The sequence below is a fragment of the Choloepus didactylus genome, chromosome 12 (genome assembly GCF_015220235.1).
Source record: "Choloepus didactylus isolate mChoDid1 chromosome 12, mChoDid1.pri, whole genome shotgun sequence".
Taxonomy (NCBI): Eukaryota; Metazoa; Chordata; class Mammalia; order Pilosa; family Megalonychidae; genus Choloepus; species Choloepus didactylus.
In genome coordinates, this window is record NC_051318.1 from 61,404,362 (window position 1) to 61,414,942 (window position 10,581).

Sequence of the window (10,581 nt, forward strand, 5' to 3'; positions counted from 1 at the left end):
ATTCCCATATAAAAAACTAAAGGAAATTGGGTCTTTTATTTTGAGTGTTTATGACATTTTCAAAACTTTCAAATTTAATATTCAGTTAAACATTATCTCTCTGGTATTTTCTTATTTTCCCCAGCCCATTTTCCCAAACAGAGAGAAGAGAGGGGAAAAGGCAAGAAGGGAGAAATGCAATTAACTTCCAAACATCCCATGGCCATGCGCCTGAGTGCATGTGGGTGCCGGTGCCACAGGGTGCTAAGCAGAGTCACCATGGTGGAACTGCAGCATTTCTGCATGGAGAAGGCAGTGGAATTCATGGTTTACAGTCTGAAGAGAGAACATCCAGAAGATTCAGGGCATCATATTTCCAGGTAGCGCCAGCAGTTGTGAGGACAGCCAGATATCCATGCGGCAGATGTATCAGTGCATTGAGCGCTGCCATGTGGCTCTGGCTCAAGCCCAGGCCCTGGTGACCAGCAAGCTGGAGAAGTTCCAGGACTGCCTGGTCCCGTGCACCATTCATTCAGTGACAAAGCCAAAGACTCGATGAATGCATGCAGTAAGGAGCTTCAGGTGAAGCTTCAGTGCCAACTGTGTGGATGACCACATGCACTTCATCCCATCCATTACCAAGAAAATAAAGGAGTCCCTCATCCGTGGGGAGACAAGAGTCTTTGGCAGTGCCATCAGGGATGAGGGCAGGAATCTTTAAAAACAAGGACCAATATCTTTGATCTTTTACTTGAAGTTTATAAATGAAGAAATTAAGGACAGATGGCAGGAAGTTAAGGAATAGTTCACCTGCCTCTAGACACTGATTCCTTTATGTGCTTCAGTCCATAAAAAGTGAAATGGAAAAAACTGGTTCTAAAATTTGGATCAGAGATGGCACAGGAGTGTTTTTTAATGCCTAAATTACATGTGGCAAGCGCTTCCCTTGGCAGTAGGATGCTCCCTTGCTGTACCAAGCCAGAGCCCTCCAACATACCAGATTCTTTTTGGTTCACAGGTACTAACAGGCTGGCAGTTTCCTCTAACTTGCCTGTTTGAGGATGGGTATTTCTGTTTGTTGCCAACCGCCTGTTTACCAGAAGTATCATCACACCATTTTCCATAAGTTGTAAAACAAAATTCATGAGGTCACTAATTTAGAAGGGGAGAAAAGGTTTCTGGGTCTTTGATTTATTTGATTTTGTTTTATAAACAAGGACCTGAAATTGATTAAGATGTGGAGTTGTGAGAAAGGGTACTTTGAAAGAGAACTCTGAAAGGCTCCTTGTAGATACTCTTACCTGGCCACCAAGATGTAATTGTGCTTTTCTTGAAATTCTCACACATTACATCTTTCAGCCTGGAGTCCATGCAAAAACATGAGAAGTCATGTGACACCAGTTATGAGGCAGAGCTTCACTCGCACTGTCACAATGGTCCCTGAGGCTGACTACAAAAAGCAAAAGGATAATCTTGCAGTGACACTGTCCCCTTGAAAGGAAAGGGAGTTTTGATAGTGATTTATAACAAAATCTGGAAATAAACTGTGAAAGAGGAACTGCTGGCTACTTCAGAACATTGTAAATTACTGGATTTGGAAAGACCTGGTTTTTTCATAGAACAGAATGGAGTGAAAGCCTAAACCCAGCACTGCCTTAAAATAACAGAGCCCTCTTGAGACAATCCGCTGGCAACAGTAAAGTTAAGGGAGAAAAAGTAAGCAATTCAGGGGCTTGGGTGAGCTGAGACTCCCTTAGTGGAAAGGAGGGGCAGCCCCCATTACCAAATACCACATTCAGCCTGGGGCCTCTGCAACATGCTATGTTCCTACACCAGCATCAGCCCTTATCATTTTGATAAGGACCTTGACTTTCTACCAACTTATTACTCGAAGTGATAGTATAGCCTGCCCTTTTGCTATTTCAAGACTGCGATATATTTTCCTAGTAGTTTGACTTAAAAAATAAACAAGGTTTAACACCCAACCCCCACCCCACCCCCACACACACACATAAATCCCATGGTTTTCTCCTCTGTTTGCTAGACCTCCTCCTGGCACACACACAAGCTCACTTCTGAACTCCCTGAGGCCCGCATTTAAAACCTTCTGTGCTTGCTGATTTGTCGCTGGGGCTTGTCTGCTACTTAAAGGTGAGGGCCCAGCTGAGGTGGGGACAAAATAAGTGATAGGAGTGGGGCTGAAATGGGCAGATTACATGCTGCGCCTCCTGGTTTTATCTTACATAAATCTACTCGTTCTATAAACTAAGTTAGAATGCAACCCTTCTCAGAGAAATACATTTTTATAATGTTGATGCATAAAACAAAGATGCAACTATGTTCAAAGCAAACTCCATAATGCTTGAAATCTGATGAAAAGACAGAATCACTCTGGACTTTGCAAGACTATATTACTCAAAGCAGTATGTTGGAAGAGAATGACAATTTGAAGTTTTATGCTACCAATGGGAAAATTAAAAGTGAAAAAGATCAGAATCATTATTTTTGATGGTAATTGATATTCAAAAGTGTTCAATTTCAAGACTAATTTAGTTCAGCATTTTGTTTTTCAGTCAAACTTGGATATTTTCCAAAACATGTTAAGACAAAACTGATACAAAAATAATTTTTGCTTAGATCTGTATATACCCGAGATAACCCTCCAAACTGATTCATGGTGATGTCTGACTTATTCTTATCCTAAACTTGCCAAGGATCAAATATATTACAGCTACTCTTGGGAAATGAGATGGGATTTAAATGCCATTATAGGCAATGACCAGGAATGACTGAACCTTGCCCTGGAAAATCGCTACTTCCTCTTCTGATGGTTCCTGAGAGATGCGGACACTCACACATACAAACACAGGCACGCGCGCGCGCGCGCACACACACACACACACACACACACACACACACACAGTGAACAATTTGAAAAATTACCATTTTGTCATAATCTGAGCCAAATCCAATACAGAGCTCCTTGGTAAAAGATAGTTTAGAGTTCACAGCTCAGGCCAGGGTACAAAGCAAGACCTTTACCTTGTCCTAAGTCTGATATCCAAATCTGTTGGCCAACCCTAATAAATTCAAGACAATGGGCAGCTAACTCAGGCAAACATCAAGAAATAAGGAAATTTAAACAACCAGTTGTCTCAGTTTCCCCAATGCTATAACAAATACCACACAACGCAATGGCTTAACCAGAGGAATTTATTGGCTGACAATTTCAGAGTCTAGAAAGTTTGCATCCTCCCAGGGTCAGTAGCATTTTGGCTGGATGTCAGTAGAATCCGTGGGTTCCTTGGCTTTCCCATCACATAGTGATGACCTCTCCTTTCTCGTCCAGGTTCCACTGACTTTCAGTTTCTAGCTCTTCTCTATGGCTTCATATATTTCCGAATTTCTTCTGCTTATAAAGAACGCCAGTAAAACGGATTAAGACACACTCTCATTCATTGAACCACACCTTAACTAAAAATAGTATCTTCAAGATATTATCTCACAACAAGAGAATGAGATTAACATTAAGAACATATTTTTTTCTGGAGTACTTAATTCAACCTACCACACTAGCTCACCCCCAAAAGTTTTACACAGCTTAATATATCCACCAAGACACTAGAAGCAAGGATGTTGAAGTGAAGGAGGGGGCAAAGTTTCATGGTTTTTATCACATTGGGAACCCAACCACCAATAAACATTGCCCAATCAAAGACTTAAGCTAGGATCAATCTTTCATTCAAAAAATTTAGAACATCCACTATAGATCAGGAACCACTGTAAATAAAAAAGTTATAAATTGTCAATCCCTTCCATGGAGGAATGAGATGATGTATGGAAAGTTGAAGAAACTATCCCAAAACCTGCTACAAGCAAATACTCTTTCAGTGATGAAGAGAACTCATCCAAGAATAAGACCCAAACTTACACTATAAGAGCACACAGGTTAATTAGAAAGAAAACTAAAATACCAAATACATGTAAGGGTTAAATTATGTCATTCTCTTTGACTCAGTGATACCATTTTTAGATTCTCTCTTAAAGCCATAATCCAAAATGGGGAAAATATTTGATGTAAACTGTTAATTAAAGCCTTGTCCTAACAGTGCTCTTTTTCATTGTGAGCATATCTTTGCATGTATGCAAGTATGTGTGTATATATATATATAATATAAAAGTGATATATAGTATATATTATTTCACAACCTGATTCTGTTTTCCCTTAATAACATATTAGAAAGGTTTTCTCATGCTATCAGATATTCTGTCAAGCCTTTTTCTTAAAGACTGCACACTATTAAATCATATGGATGAGCCCTAATTTATGTAACCAATACCCTACTGTTCTATGTTTAGGTTATTTTCAAATTTCTTAGATGTAGGTTCTATCTCTTACTCAAGCTGTGTGACATTATGTAAAGAACTTGACTACTCTGTACATCAGTTTCCTTGATTATAAATTGCAAAAACTGATTCCTCCCCTCCTTGGAAATGTTATAAACTTAAAATAAAATTTGACAGACATCTGGTCAACCAAGTTAGCAGTGTAGGACATTCCAGGATTCCATACTCCCACAGACTCTTCGAACAACTAACAAAAACTGGCAGAGCCATCTTCCTTGAAACTCCAGAAAACAGTTAATGGGTTGCTGTAACTGGGCAAGTACTGAATTAAAAAAAAAAAAAAAAAACCTTAAAACTGGTAGGAGATGCTCGTGGCACCCTCGCTGGCCCCTCCTCAAAACTCTCCACCCTCCTCCCCCAAAAAAGCTCCCTATGCTCCCACTGCGGATCCATGGCCCCATTCCAGAGGGAGTAAAGTAACTCCTATGTGCACACCAGGGTGCCTGTATGTCAGTGTCAATCTGTCAGAGTTCAGAACTTGCCCCAAAAATTATTACAAGGGACAAAGAAGGACACTATATACTGACTAAGCAGTCAATTCAACAAGAAGACATAACAATTATAAACATATATACACCTAAAAGCAGAGCCCCAAAATATACAAAGCACCCTGCTAAAGCAGGGTAAGAAACAATTCATTAAAGCGGCCTGGGGAAAATGATTACCAGCTCCCAGGAAGAGGGAGAGTCTATTTCACAGTGAGTAGAGAGGGCATTTAGATTCTTGTAAAGGAAGGAATTCCTAAAGTCATGGGTGCAAGCCCAGGACAAGACCCAGGCTCAGAACAGAAGGACAAGAACCTGAACTTACACTAAAGGTTGATCTTTTTGATGGGAGGCTAAACTCTAAAGGAGAGCACCAGCCAACACAGAGCCAATAAGCAAAGACTATAAAAGGGGCTTTTATATTGGTTTCATTGTTTTTGTTTGCTTGCTCTTGGTGCTCAGGAAATCTCTGTGATAGCACTAGCTGGAAACCAACTTAAGGAACACACAACTCAGAGACTAAAACTCTGAGTTATAACATTAAAATATTAAAATGCACAGTTTGCAATAAAAAAATTACAAGAGTAAAAAATCAGGAAATGATGGACCATCCAATCCAAACAGACAAGATAAAACTTCATAAATCATCAATCAAGAATACTAGACTTTGGACATACCAGACAAAGACATTTAAAAAAATGATCTTCAACATGCTCAAAGAGATCAAGGAAAACACAAAGGAAAAATTAAAGGATATCAGGAGTATTATGAAGGAACAAAATGAGAATCTCAATAAAAAGATATAAATTTTAAAAAGGAACCAAAAAGAAATACTGGAGTTTTAAAACCACAATAAAAAAAATGAAAAATTTCCTATAGGTTTTCAATAGCAGATTAAAGTCAACAGAAGAGAGAATCAGTGAGTTGAAGAAAGACAAATGAAATGATTTATGCAGAGGAACACAAAGAAAAAAAATGAAAAAAAAAAAAAAAGAAGAAGAGCTTAAAATACTTGTGGGATGCAATCAAGCCTGCCAAAACATGCACTAAAGGAATCTCAGGAGAAGAGAGAAAGGAGCAGAAGAAGTATTCAAAGAAATAATGGCAAAAACTTCCCAAATTTAACAAAAGACATACGTATACACACTCAAGAAGCCCAACAAACCTTACACTTGAAGAGAACCATGCCCAAATAAATAGTTGTCAAACTGTTCAATGTCAAGGACAAGGAGAGAATTGTGAAAGGTGCAAGAGAAAAGCAATGTGTTATAAACAAGGGAGCCCCAGCGAGATTCAGTGCCAATTTCTCATCAGAACCAACAGAGGCAAGAAGACAGTGGAATAAAACATTTTCAGTGTTGAAAGAAAATAACTGACAATCAAGAATTTATGTCTAGTAAGAATACCTTTCAAGAATGAGGGAAAGATTAAGACATTCCAAGATAAGCAAAATCTGAGGAAGTCTGTCACCATTAAACCTGCCCTATATGCAATGCTAAAGGGAATTCTTCAGACTTAAAGGAAAGGACACTAGACAGTGGGTCGAAGCAGCATAAAGAAATAAAGACCTCCTATAAGGTAGCCATATGAGTAATTATAAATGCCAGTACTACTGTATTGCATTTTTTAGCCTGTTACTCCACTTTTTATTTCTTACAGATTCTAAGAAGCAACTGAAAATGTAATGCTAAATCTATGGTTTTAGACATACAAAGTATAAAGACATAATTTGTAACAAAAACAACAAAAAAGGTGGAAGGAAAGACAGGTATAAGAACATGTTTTTGTATGCTACTGAAGTTAACTGGTATCAAATCAAACATGATTTGTCATAGACTGAGGATGTTAAATTTTAGTGCCATGGTAACCACAAAGAAAATATATGAAATATATACACAGAGGAAATGAGAAAGGATTCAAAATGGTACACTACAAAAAGTCAAACATATATGAAAGTAGGCATTAACATAAGAATAGAAGGACAAAAAAGGTGAAAGACTTCCAAAGATCAAATGGCAAAATGGCAGAAGAAAGTCTTCCATTATCAGTAGTTACTTTAAAGGTAAATGGATTAAACTCTCCTGTCAAAAGGCAGAGACTGGCAGAACGGATAAAAATGCATGACCCAAACTATGTGTTATTTACAAGAGACTCACCTTAAATTCAAAGACACAAATAGGTTAAAAGAAAAGGGAAGGTAAAAAATATTTCATGAAAATAGTAACCAAAAGATTGCTGGCATAGCTATACTAATATAAGATAAAACTGAAACAAAGAAATATAAATAGAGGGAGAAATAGACAGCTCTACATTTATTGTAGGAGCCTTCAATATACCACTTTCAATAGTGGTTAGAATATCTTCATAGAAGATCAATAAGGAAATAGATGACTTGAACAATATTATAAACAAATAAGACCTAACAGACATATATACTAACATATCATTCAACAACAGAATACATATACTTTTCTAGAGCACATGGGTAATTCTCCAGGAAAGATCATATGTTAGGATCACAAAACAAATCTCAACAAATTTTAAAATATTAAATCATACAATATATTTCCTCCAACCAAAATGGAATGAAGGTGTAAATCAGTAACAAAAGGAGAACTGTAAAATTCACAAATGTGAAAATCAAACAACACACTCTTAAGCAACCAAGGGGTTGAAAAAGAAACCACAAGGAAAATTAAGAAATATTTTGTGGCAAATGAAAATGAAAACAGAACATACCACAATTTATGGGATGCAGCAAAGGCAATGCTGAGAGGGAAATTTTAGCTCTAAATTCTTACATTAAAAAATGAAGAAAGATCTCAAATTAGAGACCTAACTTCACAACTGAAGTCTAAAGGAAAAGAAGAGAAATTAAACCCAAAGTGGGCAGAAGAAAAGAAATAAAAAATTAGAGCAGAGAAATGAAATAGAGAATGAAAAGTAACAGAGAAAATCAACAAACCAAAATCTTTTCTGTGAAAAGACCGATAAAATTGGAAAACATTCAGCTAGAGTGACAAAGAAAAAAAGAGAGAGGATACAAATAACTAAAATCAGAAATGAAGGTCGGATATTACTATCGACTCTGAAGTAAAACGATTATAATAGGATACTATGAACAATTGTATGCCAACAAATTAGATAACCTAGATCCAATGGACAAATTCCTAGAAACATACAACCTAACAAAACTGACAGAAGAATAAAAGACCAATAACTAGTAAAGAGATCAGTAATCAAAAACCTTCCGACAAAGAAACTCCAGGATTACATGGCTTCACTAGTGAATTTTATCAAACATTCTAATAAAAATTAACAATAAAACACTCAAACTCTTACAAAAAATTAAAAAGGAGGTAACACTTTATAACATTCTGTGAGGCCAGCCTCACCCTAATATCAAAGCCACAAGAAAAGAAAATTATTGATCCATATCACTTATGAATACAGACGTGAAAATACTCAACAAAATACTAGTAAACCAAATCCAACAGCTCATTTAAAGAATTACATAACATGATCAAGTGGGATTTATCCCAGGTATGCTAGGGTAAATCAACACAAGAAAGTCAATTAATATAATACAGTGGTACCTCGGTACTTGACTGCTTTAAAACTCATCGAATTTAGTACTCAATGCATTTTGACATGAAAATTTTGTCCCAGTACTCATCATTTGTTTGGTACTAAATGCACAAGCTAGAACTTGTCAGTGTTGGTTGTCTCATGACTCGCTACCCTTTCCAGCCAAAACAAAGGGTCATGCGTTAGTCACGCAGTAGCTCTTGCCCTATGCACCGCCCCTTGTGGTCTTAGCTTCTGTGGTCATTTTGTGTATTTTAGAACTTTTTTTCTCATCACGGGTCCTAAGAAAATGAGCAGTGATAGCACTGAGCAGAAAAGAAAATTACTTCGCACCACAATTGAGCAAAAAAAGGAAATAATAGGCAAATATGAGAGCAGTATTCACATTACTGATCTTGCTAGGGAAGACGGTATGCCTAGAACAATGGTCTCCACCATCATTAAGAATAAAGAAGCAATAAAAAGGCTGATGTTGTGAAAGGAGTTTAAAACAGTAACAAAGCAGCGTTCCCAAACACTCGAGAAAGTTGATAAGCTGTTATTAATTTGGGTAAACGAGAAGCAGTTAGCAGAGAACAGTGTATTGGAAGCCATGATATGTGAAAAAGTGAAAGTGTTGCATGCCGCTCTTTTGAAAAACAAACCGGGACAGAGTGATGAGAGTGTTGAAGTTTTTAAGGCCAGCCACAGCTGGTTTGATATTTTAAAAAGAGGACCAGCATCCATAGTGCCGTGAAGCACAGCAAGGCAGGGAGTGATAATAAAAAGGCTGCTGACGAATTTGTCAGTCAATTTCAGGACTACATAGAGGCTGAGGGTTTTATTCCCCACCAAGTTTTTAACTGTGATGAGACTGGACTTTTCTGGGGGAAAAATGCCAAGTAGAACCTACATCACAAAAAAGAAGGCATTACCAGGCCACAAACCAATAAAGGAAAGGCTCACTCTACTGTGGTGTGTGAATGCTAGTGGGGACTTAAAACTCAAGCCTCTACTAGTCTATCATAGTGAAAACCCACAAGTTTTCAAGAAGCATAATGTCATAAAACATAAACTCCATGTGAGGTGGAGGGCAAAAAACAAAGCTTGGATCAGGAGGCAATTTTTTAACAAGTGGATAAATGAAGTGCTTGGTCCCTCAAATGTAAAAAATATCTGCTGGAAAAAGATTTGCCTCTGAAAGCTCCCCTACTTTTGGACAATGCACCTGCCTACCCTCCAGACTTGGAGGTGACTTACTGGAGGTGTTCAGCTTCATCACTGTAAGGTTCCTGCCCCCCAACACTACTCCTCCCATCCAGCCCATGGACCAGCAGGTCATTTCAAACTTCAAAAAGTTGTACACCAAGGCGCTTTTCCAGAGGTGCTTTGGGATCACCTCTGACATCCACTGACCCCCACAGAATTCTGGAAGGAGCATTTCAATATCCTACACTGCCTTAATCTTATTGATAAGGCCTGGAATGAAGTCTCCTATAGGACAATGAATTCAGCATGGAAGAATCTGTGGTCAGAAGCTGTGACTCAGAGAGACTTTGCAAGGTCTGAGGCTGACCCTAAGCCTGCAGGTACAGAGGGTACAATCATGCAGGATATTGTATCTTTGGGCCAATCCATGGGTCTGGAGGTCAATGCTGCTGACGTTGAGGGGTTAGTGGAGAAACATCGTGAAGAGCTCAGTACCAAGGAGCTTCAGGAACTACAGAAAAAGCAGCAACAAGAGCTATCTTAAGAGATTTCTTCAGGTGAGGAGGAGATAAGCGAGAATGCCCCCAGTTCCTTGATAATAGAAATGTGTGCAAAATAGGCAGACGTTCAAAACTTTGTGGAGAAGTACCAATCAGACAAAGCTCTGACAAGCAGATGTGAATTTATTGAATGACCAAGCAATTTCACATTCTCAAGGAATTCTGAAAAGAAGACAGAAGCAGTCCTCATTGGATAAGTTTTTAGTGAAGGTGACAAAGAGCGTGTCAGAGCCTGTGGTGCAAGTTGAAAAAAGACAGAAAAGAAAACACCTGAAGTGCAAGTGCCCGATGTTCTATTGGAGGGGGACTCTCCTTCCAAGCAACTCCATGTAACTCTCCTCTTCACCACTCTCCTCCCACCATCCCATTAGGCC

General features: G+C 38.3%; 1 pseudogene; it reads left to right on the forward strand.

Annotated features, from left to right (window-relative positions):
* Window positions 1-258: 258 nt before the first annotated feature.
* LOC119506860 lies at window positions 259-700 on the forward strand (annotated as a pseudogene).
* Window positions 701-10,581: the final 9,881 nt, after the last annotated feature.